This window comes from Oryza glaberrima, chromosome 2 (assembly GCF_000147395.1).
Source record: "Oryza glaberrima chromosome 2, OglaRS2, whole genome shotgun sequence".
Classification (NCBI taxonomy): domain Eukaryota; kingdom Viridiplantae; phylum Streptophyta; class Magnoliopsida; order Poales; family Poaceae; genus Oryza; species Oryza glaberrima.
Window position 1 is genome coordinate 31,752,390 of NC_068327.1, and position 12,087 is coordinate 31,764,476.

Genomic DNA, 12,087 nt, shown 5'->3' on the forward strand with positions numbered 1-12,087 from the left:
CCACGTAAAACTACAATTTTCACAACCCGAACTGATTATATACCTACTTTACACATAACCTAGCGGATTTGCTATAATTGTGTCGACAGATTTTTTTTTTTTGTTGATTACAGTTGATTCTCTGGCCGTTGGATCTGTGTTTAAGATCCGTGCTTCCATACTGACTTTTTCCTCGCAAAGAGACCTGAAAGCATATGCTATTGCTAGCTAATCTCTAAAGTCATGCAAATCCAAGTGAAACGTCACCTAATTTCGTTCTATATGTATGCATCCTTTTCTTTAACACAAATTTACACCCAGCTTACATCCTACTTACACATGTAATTACCATGTAATTTTGAGACTTACATATGTAATTTTAAAACTTACATTATAAATACACTAAATTTACATATGTAATTTAGAGACTTACAATGTAAATACAAGCTAACCATTTTTGGGTGAAAAATATGGCGCCATAAATATAGCTACACCCTAACCCAGAATTGATTATTTATACCTAGAAAACATTAATAAATACTCACTTTTTTTTTGCATCTTGGCCGGATGTGAAAATTGACATACCCGAAACCCAAAATTAATGACCTTAAATTTGCTATTTACCTTTGTAAAAAATAATATAAAATATCCCACTTTGCAATTATACGGAATTGATTTTCCATAAATTATGGATGTAAACAAGGACATTAATTACAGCTTAATTACGGTATAGTTGATACAGGATCATAGTTGATACAGGATCATGCATGCGGCAATTTTTTGACCAGCCGTTGCACTTTCTAAATCAGGAATTTAATACGGGCAGACCCGTTAATCTTCAATCCGCATCAATCAATTGATCAAGTTCTCATCCAACGGTTTATACCCATGGAGCCCATACACCATGGTGCCCCAAATGGCCATCCTATATCTATATGCATATGTATATATGTATATATGTATGTATATGTGTATATGTATGTATATGTGTATGTGTATATGTATGTATATATATATATATGTATATATGTATGTATGTATGTATATGTATATGTATATATATATATGTGTGTGTGTATATATAAATATTCATGTTTGTAATATTTAATACTTAATTAGTCCTGCGTTAATAACCTACATCGTCTTTCATGCCCTGCCTAAGTTCAACCAATTAGATCGAATGTAGCCTAAGTAAGAGATAAATTAGATTATTTACTATAAAATTTAAAATTAAAGAATCAAGTTAACTACATTATTAAAAGATTCTGTTTAAGCTCAACCAATTAGATCGAATTTAGCCTAAGTAGGAGATAAATTAGATTATTTACTATAAAATTTAAAATTAAAGAATCAAGTTAACTTCATTATTAAAAGATTCATTACTTTGGATCATATATATTCTACGGACTAGCTTTTGTTCACTAATTCATACATTTTTAAGAAAAAAGCAAATAAGTTTTGTTGTCTTTCTCGCTATTTCTTAGTTATTAAACTAAAATAGAAACAATCAATAATATTGGATTTTTTTAGAAACACGACACACGAACACCCTACTCCTTTGAGTACCTCTAAAAGACTGAGCCAACACGTTTTGAGATTGAGGATGTCACCACGGGCGTCTTGCTGTCGACGGGTATGCCACCTACCACTGAAAGAATATTTAGCCGTAAATGCGAGCACCCGTATCAAGTCTAGGACTTTGAACCAGGTAGACAAGTTACACCACAGGAAACCTAACCAATTGAATTGTGCTCACTTCGCAATAACATTGGATAATAAAACAACCATAATTTTTAAGCTACATAACTGGAATACTTTTATGCCTTTTAAACCGGTGAACAATTTGTTATAACTGTTAGATCTATCTTATATAAAAGTTAAGCATGTATTTATGGTACATGACATTTCCAAAATATTACTACGCAATTATATTTCGTCATTATCGTATTCATAGTAGGTTGCATGGAGCCTTTCACCCACCCTACATGAAATGTTCATAGATGGATCACCTCTCAAACTATATCAATCATATTAGCTTATATAAACCCATACATTTAGTGGAGCTTCATGTCCCACCCAATTCATCTCTAATTGAACTGTTATAATAGATATGTAATTAAAAAACACCTTACTTTACTTTCGTTGACATGTTTTCCAAAAAATATATGTTTACCTTATTTTCAAATGATAAAGAAGATTATAAATAATTGCTTATAGATATTACTTAAATATGATATAATATAAAACTAATAGGTTACTAACTTAGCAATTAATGCTGATGAAAATAATTTATGTACAAATCGCGTCAGATGTTCTCTGTTTAATATTTCGCTGTTATACTTATCTCAAACTTAGAATAGGACGCATGCCCACGCGAATGCGCGGGCTACCTTCCTAGTTTATTTAATAGTGATACATGCGTGCTCATACTTATACACAGCAGCAGACAGCAGACATCCGCAATTCCGCATGGATGCACCCATATACAGTAGTACTAGGTTACGTTTACAGTATAAAACCATATATATGTGAGACGATGGCCTTAGATTATATATATTAACGTACGAGACAATGTCGCATGTGAATTTATTGCCAGGTGGCCACGACGGGGCTCCTCACTGTATGTTGGCCATCGCTCCAGACGATCGATCCCCACTGGTGCTCGGACGAGCTGGTCGCCCCTGCCGACACGGTGATGGAGTAATCCAGCGTTCTGCGCTGCGCGTCGAACGCGAGCCTCGTTGGCGTCACTGTGAGAGTGGTGCCGGGCGGTGCGGTGATGGTAACGTTGTACACGACATTGGTGTTCGCCCCGACGTTGGTCACGGCGCGGCGCTGCGTGACCTGCTCCCCGGACCTCGCGAACACCACCGAGAACGTCGGGTAGCTGAGGTCGCCCACGGACCTCCGTGGCCTGGTCGAGCAGTCTGTCGTCGAACCGTCATTCGTGAAGAGCGCGATCTGACTACTGTTGTAGCTGAGGCTGTAGAGGAATGTTATGTAATCGTCGGCGGTGGTGTTGTACACCAATCCAGGGTCGAGGGCACGGTTGGGGTCGACGTGGCCAGACCCAAGCTCGAACGGCCCGGCTGCCTGGCCCTTGGCCATGTCCTTGATGGCATTGCCATCATTGTCCACATTGTAGGCCGTCGTCATCATGGCCGACTTGATTGCCGCTGGGCTCCAACTCGGTCATGCCACCTTAAGCATAGCGGCGATGCCGCTCACGTGCGGGCACGCCATGGACGTGCCGGAGATGATGTTGAACTCGACGCGCCTATTGTCGATGACATTGGCCATGGTAGACGACATTTCTCCGGTCCATGCAGCGAGGATGTCGACACCGGGGGCAATCATGTCGGGCTTGAGGATCTCCGGAGCAAAGCGGTTCGGTCCACGACTTGAGAAGGCTGCGACCCTTGGAGCAGACGGTGGTTGGTTGATCACAGTGCCTAAGAAGTCGATTCTTGCAACCGGGTCGGCCACCGACTGTGTGTACGAATGGATCGTTTCGGTGTCCTTGAAGGTAATCGTCGACGTTGGCAAGATATCAGCAGAGCTCTGTAAGAAATCACCATATTCTGGAGCAATTGAAATGATGGCACCAACACCACCGGCTTGTTGGACAGCAGCTTCTTGCACTATGGGGTTGGTAGTATTTTTTGTGCCATAGCAGAGGACAATCTTTCCGGTGACCATGTTGCTGGAAAGCATCCTGTATTCACACAGAGCAGAACCAGCATCACCACCGTACACTAGAGGTAGAAATGAACCGGCCGTGTTCTGGCCGAAATACAGTGAGGTGCCGATGTAGGTTCCGCGATTATGTCCAAGGACAACGTGAGCTGGAACCGACGGTCAATGCTTGATGCGCCAACCGTTATCACCCATGGCGCGAGGTTATTAGCAATATACGTGCCAGGGCCATCATTTCCAGCGGAGGTGGACACGACTATGCCTCTACGGATGGCATTGAATGCGCCAAGGGAGGTGGGTTCGTTGTAGAGTTGTGGCTTTAGACCACCCAAGGAAAGGGATATGACATCTACTCCATCTGCAATTGCCTCATTCATTCCGGCGAGAATGTTAGAGGTAGCGCACGATGCATTTCCATCATCTCTCCAGCATACTTTGTAGGATGCAATGTGTGCACGTACAGCCATGCCTTGGGCGGTGCCATTGGCATAGCCAACAAAGTTAGCGCTAGGGACCGCTGAACCAGCGGCGGTAGATGCAGTGTGCGTGCCGTGGCCTTCGGTGTCGAGAGGTGACTTGGACTCTTGTGTCTCATTGATCAGGTGACCCATCTTGGCCTCGTGCCCTTTATAGAAAAACTTTGCGCCGACGAGCTTGTTGTTGCAGTAGGCGGTGGCATTAAACGAGCGAGTGGAGACACAATGACCACGGAAGGTGCGAGGTGGTGGAGGAAACGACGAGTCAGCGGTGAAGGATCTGCGACCCTTGGGATAAATGCCAGTGTCCAAGATCGCGATCACCGCGCCCGTGCCGCCGCTGTTTGATGCCTGTACGAGGCCAACGGATGGTGAGAGGCGGAGGAAGGAGGGAGACTGAGTGGTGTGCAGTTGGAGATGCTCGTCGGGGTAGATGGCGAGGACACCAGGGTGGTCCGTGATGTGCGCGGCCTGGTGCTTCGTCATGCGTGCCGCGAAGCCCGTGGCGGCATGGGAGTAGGCATAGACGAGCCTAGGTGCTAACCCGCCATGCATGTGGGAAGGAAGAATCCTTTGAAGGAAGGACGTATAGTGGGCATGAGCAAGGTGTACCGTGTTTGCTGCATGGGCGTGCACGACGTGCACGATGTAGGTGGATACTTCGTCTGATTGCTCCGCGCCTACGGATGTCGCCACCAATGCGGCATTTAGCAAGCTTAACACAATCAGGAAGTTTTTGCCCATGGTGACAAATGAGATGGACAGATTGATTGAATAGATGCGTGCTGTGAATGGATGGAGCGTATATTGAAGACATGAAGGGCCGGGGTATATATACAATGAAAATATTCCTACTCTGGTCACATAATGACCTTGAAAAGTAAATTTCATGCATGCTTAGGATGCACTTGCATCTTCTCTTCTCTCTGTGTAGTTTGTTCTTCCTAATTGAGGAAGCGAGAAAATTTCAAACTTTGCGCGTGCACCCTCCTCCGTTCAAAGATATGGTTGCCGCATTGCCTGGATTACTGCCACACTACTAGTCTACTACAGCCAGCTTCCACAAGGTGCCAAGTCACATTTTTGAGCCCCACTCTGGTCCTCCACTGAAAAATAATATGAACCATTGATCTCATTTCATCGATGGGTTAAGATCTATTTATGTTACCACCCTATTTAGTGATAGTAGAAATGTGGAGATGTATTATTGTAAAAAAAAGTGTTGAGGGGTATAATCGTCTTAGCAGTGACTTAAATATTTTTTTCTTTTTCTTTTTGCTTTTTCGATGAAATATGAGCGATGTCAGCGGATTGAATGATCACAGATTGATAAAAAAACCGTAAATAACAAAGTTACCCCTAATCATTGTATTAGTAATTACTAATTTACCCTTAATTCTACTTAGTAGTTTATAATATTGCAAGTAGAGAGCTTCCGAGCATTGCTCTTCTTCCTAATTAGCTGCGTGCTTCCGATAAGAGCCATTATTTGTTTTTAAATTTCACATAAGACGCATAACCCTACACATGTACACACATATATACCAACAAATATATCTTCTAACACACGTTCAAAGATATAGTGATCAATGATAATCCTGATCTCACTAAACCATTTTATAGCGCACAGAGTAACATATTGTCTCACAATATTGTACTCCAACTTTCATCGTTTAAAATTTATTATAAAATATAGCAACTTGTCCACTTATTTCCTCACATTAACAATTCCAAGCATTTCTCATTGATTTCCCCATCTACTTTCTTATTGTAACAACCCCAATAGTATTTTAGTTTTTTAATTGATCTACCTACTTCGTGGATCAGCATGGAAGAAATTTTCTACTAGTATATTATTTTAGGAGGGAGGGAATAGAAAGTTTCTTGTATAATGGAAGTCACCAATATTAAGCGAACCGGCGTTGACGAAATCCCATTATTGACACTGATTAAGTGTCGTGTCATGGAATTAACAGTCGCATTGACGAAGTCCCTAATCTAGAATCAGAAGCTAATTCCGGCCCCCGGTTCTCATGTATTAGCTATTCGCTGATAAAAAGTTTATCGCGCGCTATGAATTTTGAATATTCCTCGATCAACTGATTATTCTCATGTTTGAATGAGTGATTTCTAGAGCCAAGAATAGTACGATTCCGTGTGTAATCGGAAAAAAAAGAAAGAGGAAATTATATTTGAGCTATCGTTTATTGCTAAAGTTTAGTTTTAGACTATCCTTTTACAACTCTTTTCATTTTGAAAATGTGTTGTAGTTTGAACATTTCTAACTCTCTTATCTATATTAATATATGTCTAGCCTCACCTCTGACCAAAAAAAAATATAATCTAATTAGTACGTGTGCATGTTTTCTTTCTAAGGAGGGACCCGTTACGAGCCATCCGATGTTGTCCGCATATATCAGTGGTGGATGTATCGGGGCCAGGCGTGATTCCATTCTCAATAATTGAGAGTGTATTCTAATTTCTTAACGGGAAGTCCCCCGTATATAATTTTTCCCAATTCTATATAAATTGTTGTGAAAAAATTATGAAAAATTCACAATATTGAATATTGTGATATTTATCTATCCACCAAAAATCAAGTTCAAATCTGACTTACACATCAAGAAAAAAAAGATAAATTCAGATAACAATACGTTACTATTCATATGTTGAATTTGTCTTTTTTTATATCTCGACGTGTGAGTTGAGTTTGTATATAAGATTTTATGAAGTTGTATAAATATGTTTGATGAGTGTTGTCATTTTTCCCTAGAATTTTTCATAATAGTTTGAATGGTTTTTAACTTTTGAGCAATTGATGGGACATCCCATCAAGGGATCAAAATAGTTTCCCTAATTTTTTTTTAAAAATAGCTAGCTACTGCTTACGTATAAGCAGCAGGTTGCCAAATGCGTAGGATCGATCTACTGTAATCTTGTCGCAAATCATGTACAGATAATTTAGTTAGCTAGGTAATGTCGCCTTTAATCATCCTCCATATATATATATAAATAGAGTTGATGAGTTAGTTAGATAACCTTGCCGTTGATTATCATCATGTGAAAATATTCTCGTATAACTAGGAATAATATAGCCCGCGAAGATTAGGAGGCACTTTGTCTAAGTAGCATTTAAATATTTAATTTTAGTTGACTATTACTTAAAATATTATTTAATTATATTTTATGTATCTAATTGTGTAATACTCTCTCTGTTTCACAATGTAAGTCATTCTAGTATTTCCCACATTCATATCGATGTTAATGAATCTAGATAGATAAACGTAAGTCATTCTAACATTTCCCATATTCATATTGATGGTAATGAATCTAGACATATATATCTATCTAGATTCATTAACATTAATATGAATGTAAGTCATTCTAGCATTTCCCATATTCATATTGATGGTAATGAATCTAGACATATATATCTATCTCTCTAGATTCATTACCATCAATATGAATATGGGAAATGCTAGAATGACTTACATTGTGAAACGGAGGAAGTAGGTGTGAAAATTTATAAGGGCTGAGCATATAAATCATATAATTTGTATACCTTGCAGTATAGGTTTCAATATTACATTCTCGGCTTTGACCAGTTAGGAAGTCATAGGAGAGGAAATGATACGGGCAGTGTCTGTGCATAAAATGTTATGATAAACGGAAACGGCGACAGCCTCATAGCCATGGAGTATGTTCTCATGTTCAGAATTGCACAGACCCTGTGAAACTGTGGGGTGGGTGGCTTGTCGTGGCTGCTGGTTGGCGCCATGGTATGGCTAATAGGAACGCATGTGTGGCTTGAGATCTCTGATTGATTAATTATTTTTTTGGTGAAATATGTATAGTGCAAAACTTCTTTTTATATATACCATATACAATAAGGATTGAAGTTATCATTTGTTCTATAAGAAATTAAGAGCATCTTTTTAAAAGTTCTAAAAATATTGTTTTAATTTTCATAAATTTTGTTGCCGCAAAATTTTTATCTTTAATTTTAGGTTTTCTTATGAAATAATATTTAATTATATTTTACATATCTAACGGTATATTATAATGGATGTTAAATTGTTGTTTTGTGGGGAATAATGTGTGAAATTGAAGGATTAAATATCACCTATAATCACCCAAAAAAAGGAATATCATCTATATTCTATATATAGAGGTCCCGTATGTTAAACATTATAGCATTCAAACAGGGTAAACACTGATCTGATTGCTCATGTTGTAGATGCTATATTTGATTGTTTGTCTTTTTTTATGCATCTGTATTGTTGAATATAACTTGTCTTTGTAAGTTCAGCGAAACCTAGATCTCCTAATTTGGCACTATTCATTTAGGGCCCGTTTGTTTGGGCATTTGGTAGTAACAAATTCGTCGTTTACCATTAGCTATTTAACGTTTCCCAAATTACTCAACGGCGTGTTTTTTTGACAAAACATTTTATATAGAAGTATATTTCAAAATAAATAAACCTATTTTTTTAAGTTTATAGTAATTAATATACGATTAATTATGTGCTAATGACTCATTCCATTTTCTGAGCCGCCGATATCTACAACTGTTTTAGTTTTGATGACAACATCGACTACGCGTCCATTAACAAATTATTTGCAGTGCATTCAGTACTGCAATAGCATTTGTAGAGCTGAGTAATTCACTGTTATCAGCGAATGCCCTTCCCTAGCAGGGAACGCCCACTTCCTCGGTTCCTCCCTTCGCAGGGGGCTATATATTCTCCCCCGAGCAGCCATGCAGCATAGGTCTTAATGACAGTTACTTCCTCCGTTTTATAATATAAGTGATTCTAGCATTTTTCATATTCATATTGATGTTAATGAATTTAGATAGACATCAATATAAATATGAAAAATACTAAAATAACTTACATTGTGAAACAGAGAAAGTACCTGATTATGATGTTAGGTACCAATATCTGACTGTGTGGAGTGCTGAAGATGTGCCGATGAGGTGCCGACGCCAGAATCGCTACGAGAAACGTGTGGTGTCGAGCGTCGAGGTGCCACTGAGATATGCCGAAATCGTCTGGTCCGGTGTCACGTACCGAGGTGTATATATATATATACACGTAACTAACTTGACATGCATGCATAAAAGATTATCTGGGAATCGGAACCGGTGTTGAACTTGGGCATTGGCTGCTTACCTACGGGACTGTAGGGGCGGAGAAGAGGTGTAATAATCTAACGGTTCAGAATATTGTACCTATCAATTTAAGTAAAAATTAATAGATAGATATTTTGATTTTTTTTTCTCAGAATTTTTAAGATTTCATCTAATTTATTAGAGCGTCACGTGGTAGCTCAAGAGTGTTTTATGAAAGTTTAATGTACTTTTAGTGTATAACTAGGAAGGAAGCCCGATAGTTTTTATGAAAACAGTGCTAAAAAAAAGTCATATCTCACCATTTATAAACCGTGAAATAGATTGTAGACTTTAATATATTGAAGTAATAAGGTTTTCTCCTAGAATAAATAAAATCACTTTGCCTCCGGTTACATATAAATTTACTTGTTGTCATTTCAACCTATTATAATGGTTTAAAAGCTAAGTATCTATTCATAAATGAACTACATAATATACCAATAAAATAAGCTTAATACATCATTAATACATTAAAATATCCACTACACGTAATCTAATGATCAAAATAACGGGTCCATCAATTCAAGTGAAAATCAACGGTACACATATAGATTTAATCTAATGGTCTTAAATAATGGGTCCACCAATTTGAATGAAAATCGACAGTGAGATTAAATAGTGCCACATGGCGGTTTAGAAGCGTTTATAAGAACATCACGCGGCGCCTTGGGAGTGTTTGTAGGAAGTTTAATGAACTTTTAGTATATAATAGATTTGAATGAAAATCAACGGTAGTAAATAGTGCCACATAGCAATTTAGAAGCGTTTATAGGAATGTCACGTGACGTATTGGGAGTGTTTGTAGGAAGTTTAATATACTTTTAGTATATATAATAGATAGATTGATAGATTGGCAGTGATTGACCTTGTGTAAGCTTGCAATAGAAATTTCTACATTTATTTTAGCGTTGAATTATACCATTAAACTATCTTAGTGTTCCATTGAATTGTTCTATCACTCAAGTTATGCTAGCTGACATCACTTAATTTGTATTCCCATTGACCAAATCCTGGATCCGTTCCTGGCATATATGCTATCTGTTGATTTTCCGCCGCACTAACTACCGTTTGAACCTTAGGTGTGACTGCACGAGTGATTTGACTAAGCCAAGCATACGATAGTGAATTGAGATGTTCTAGTGGCTAGTACTAGTATAATCTCCATGTATATATTTCTTGAAAACTTAAACTACTTTTTTTTAATAGGAAAAAATACGAATTACCCTCCGAACTATCGCGATAGTTTGGAGAGTGGTAATTCCTACTTTTTCCTTTTTAATATATAACATTGTTAAATTATTTATATATGTCAATCATTTATCTTATTCAAATTCTATTTACAAACATACAAAAGTTCAAATTCTTTTTACAAACGTACAAAAGTAAAAAAAAAACCTTTACTGATCAAATCAAGTCATAATGTTGAATTATACCATTAAACTATCTTAGGGTGTGTTTGAGAAGAAGGGGATTGAGGAGATTGAGAAGATACGCAAAACGAGGTGAGCCATTAGCTCATGATTAATTGAGTATTAATTATTTTAAATTTTAAAAATGGATTAATATGATTTTTTAAAGCAACTTTCCTATAGAAAATTTTTGCAAAAAACGCACCGTTTAGTAGTTTGGGAAACGTGCGTGCGGAAAACGTCCCCCTCAATGTCCTCTAAACGAACGCTGCCTTAGTGTTCCATTGAATTGTTCTATCACTCAAGTTATGCTAGCTGACATCACTTAATTTTGTATTCCCATTGGCCAAATCCTAGATTCGTCCCTGTCATATATGCTATCTTTCTGCTGCACTAACTACCATTTGAACCTTACTCCCTCCGTTCCAAAAACAAGCCAACCTAGGAGGGACATCTCCTCCTAGTACAATGAATCTAGATAGCCCTTTGTCCAGAGATTCGTTGTACGTAGGAGGGGTCGCATCCCCTCCTAAATTGACTTTTTTTTTGGACGGGATAGGGAGTAGGTGTGATTGTGCGAGTGATTTGACTAAGCCAAGCATACGATAGTGAATTGAGATGTCTAGTGGCCAGTAATAGTGTAATCTCCATGTATATATTCCTTGAAAACTCAAACTATCTTTTTTTTAATAGGAAAATATACGAATTACCCTCCCGAACTATCGCGATAGTTTAGGGGTGGTAATTCCTACATTTCCTTTTTAATATATAACATTATTAAATTTTTTACATATGTTCAATCATTTATCTTATTCAAATTATATTTACAAACTTACAATAGTTCAAATTCTTTTTACAAACGTACAAAAGTAAAAAAAAAACCTTTACTGATCAAATCAAGTCATAGCGTTGAATTATACCATTAAACTATCTTAGGCTCTGTTCGTTGCCCTGGGTTTCTAACCCCTCTCCCTCGTATTCCACGCGGAAGCTTTTCAAACTGCTAAACGGTGTTTTTTTTTTACAAAATGTTTCTATATGAAAATTGCTTAAAAAATCATATTAATCTATTTTTTTAAAAAAATAGCTAATACTTAATTAATCACGCGCTAATGGACCGTTCCGTTTTCCGTGCGTGGGTGATGGGTTCCCAACACCCACCACCGAACACAGCCTTAGCGTTCCATTAAATTGTTCTATCACTCAAGTTATGCTAGCTGACATCACTTAATTTTGTATTCCCATTGGCCAAATCCTGGATCCGTCCTTGGCATACGATAGTGAATTGAGATGTCTTTCCGCCGCACTAACTATCGTTTGAACCTTACTCCCTCCGTTCTAAAAAAAGGCAAAC

The 12,087-nt window shown here is 37.9% G+C and overlaps 1 pseudogene; it reads right to left on the reverse strand.

The window, feature by feature from the left end:
* Window positions 1–2,565: 2,565 nt before the first annotated feature.
* LOC127762661 (subtilisin-like protease SBT1.4) lies at window positions 2,566–5,042 on the reverse strand (annotated as a pseudogene).
* Between the last annotated feature and the right edge of the window lie 7,045 nt (window positions 5,043–12,087).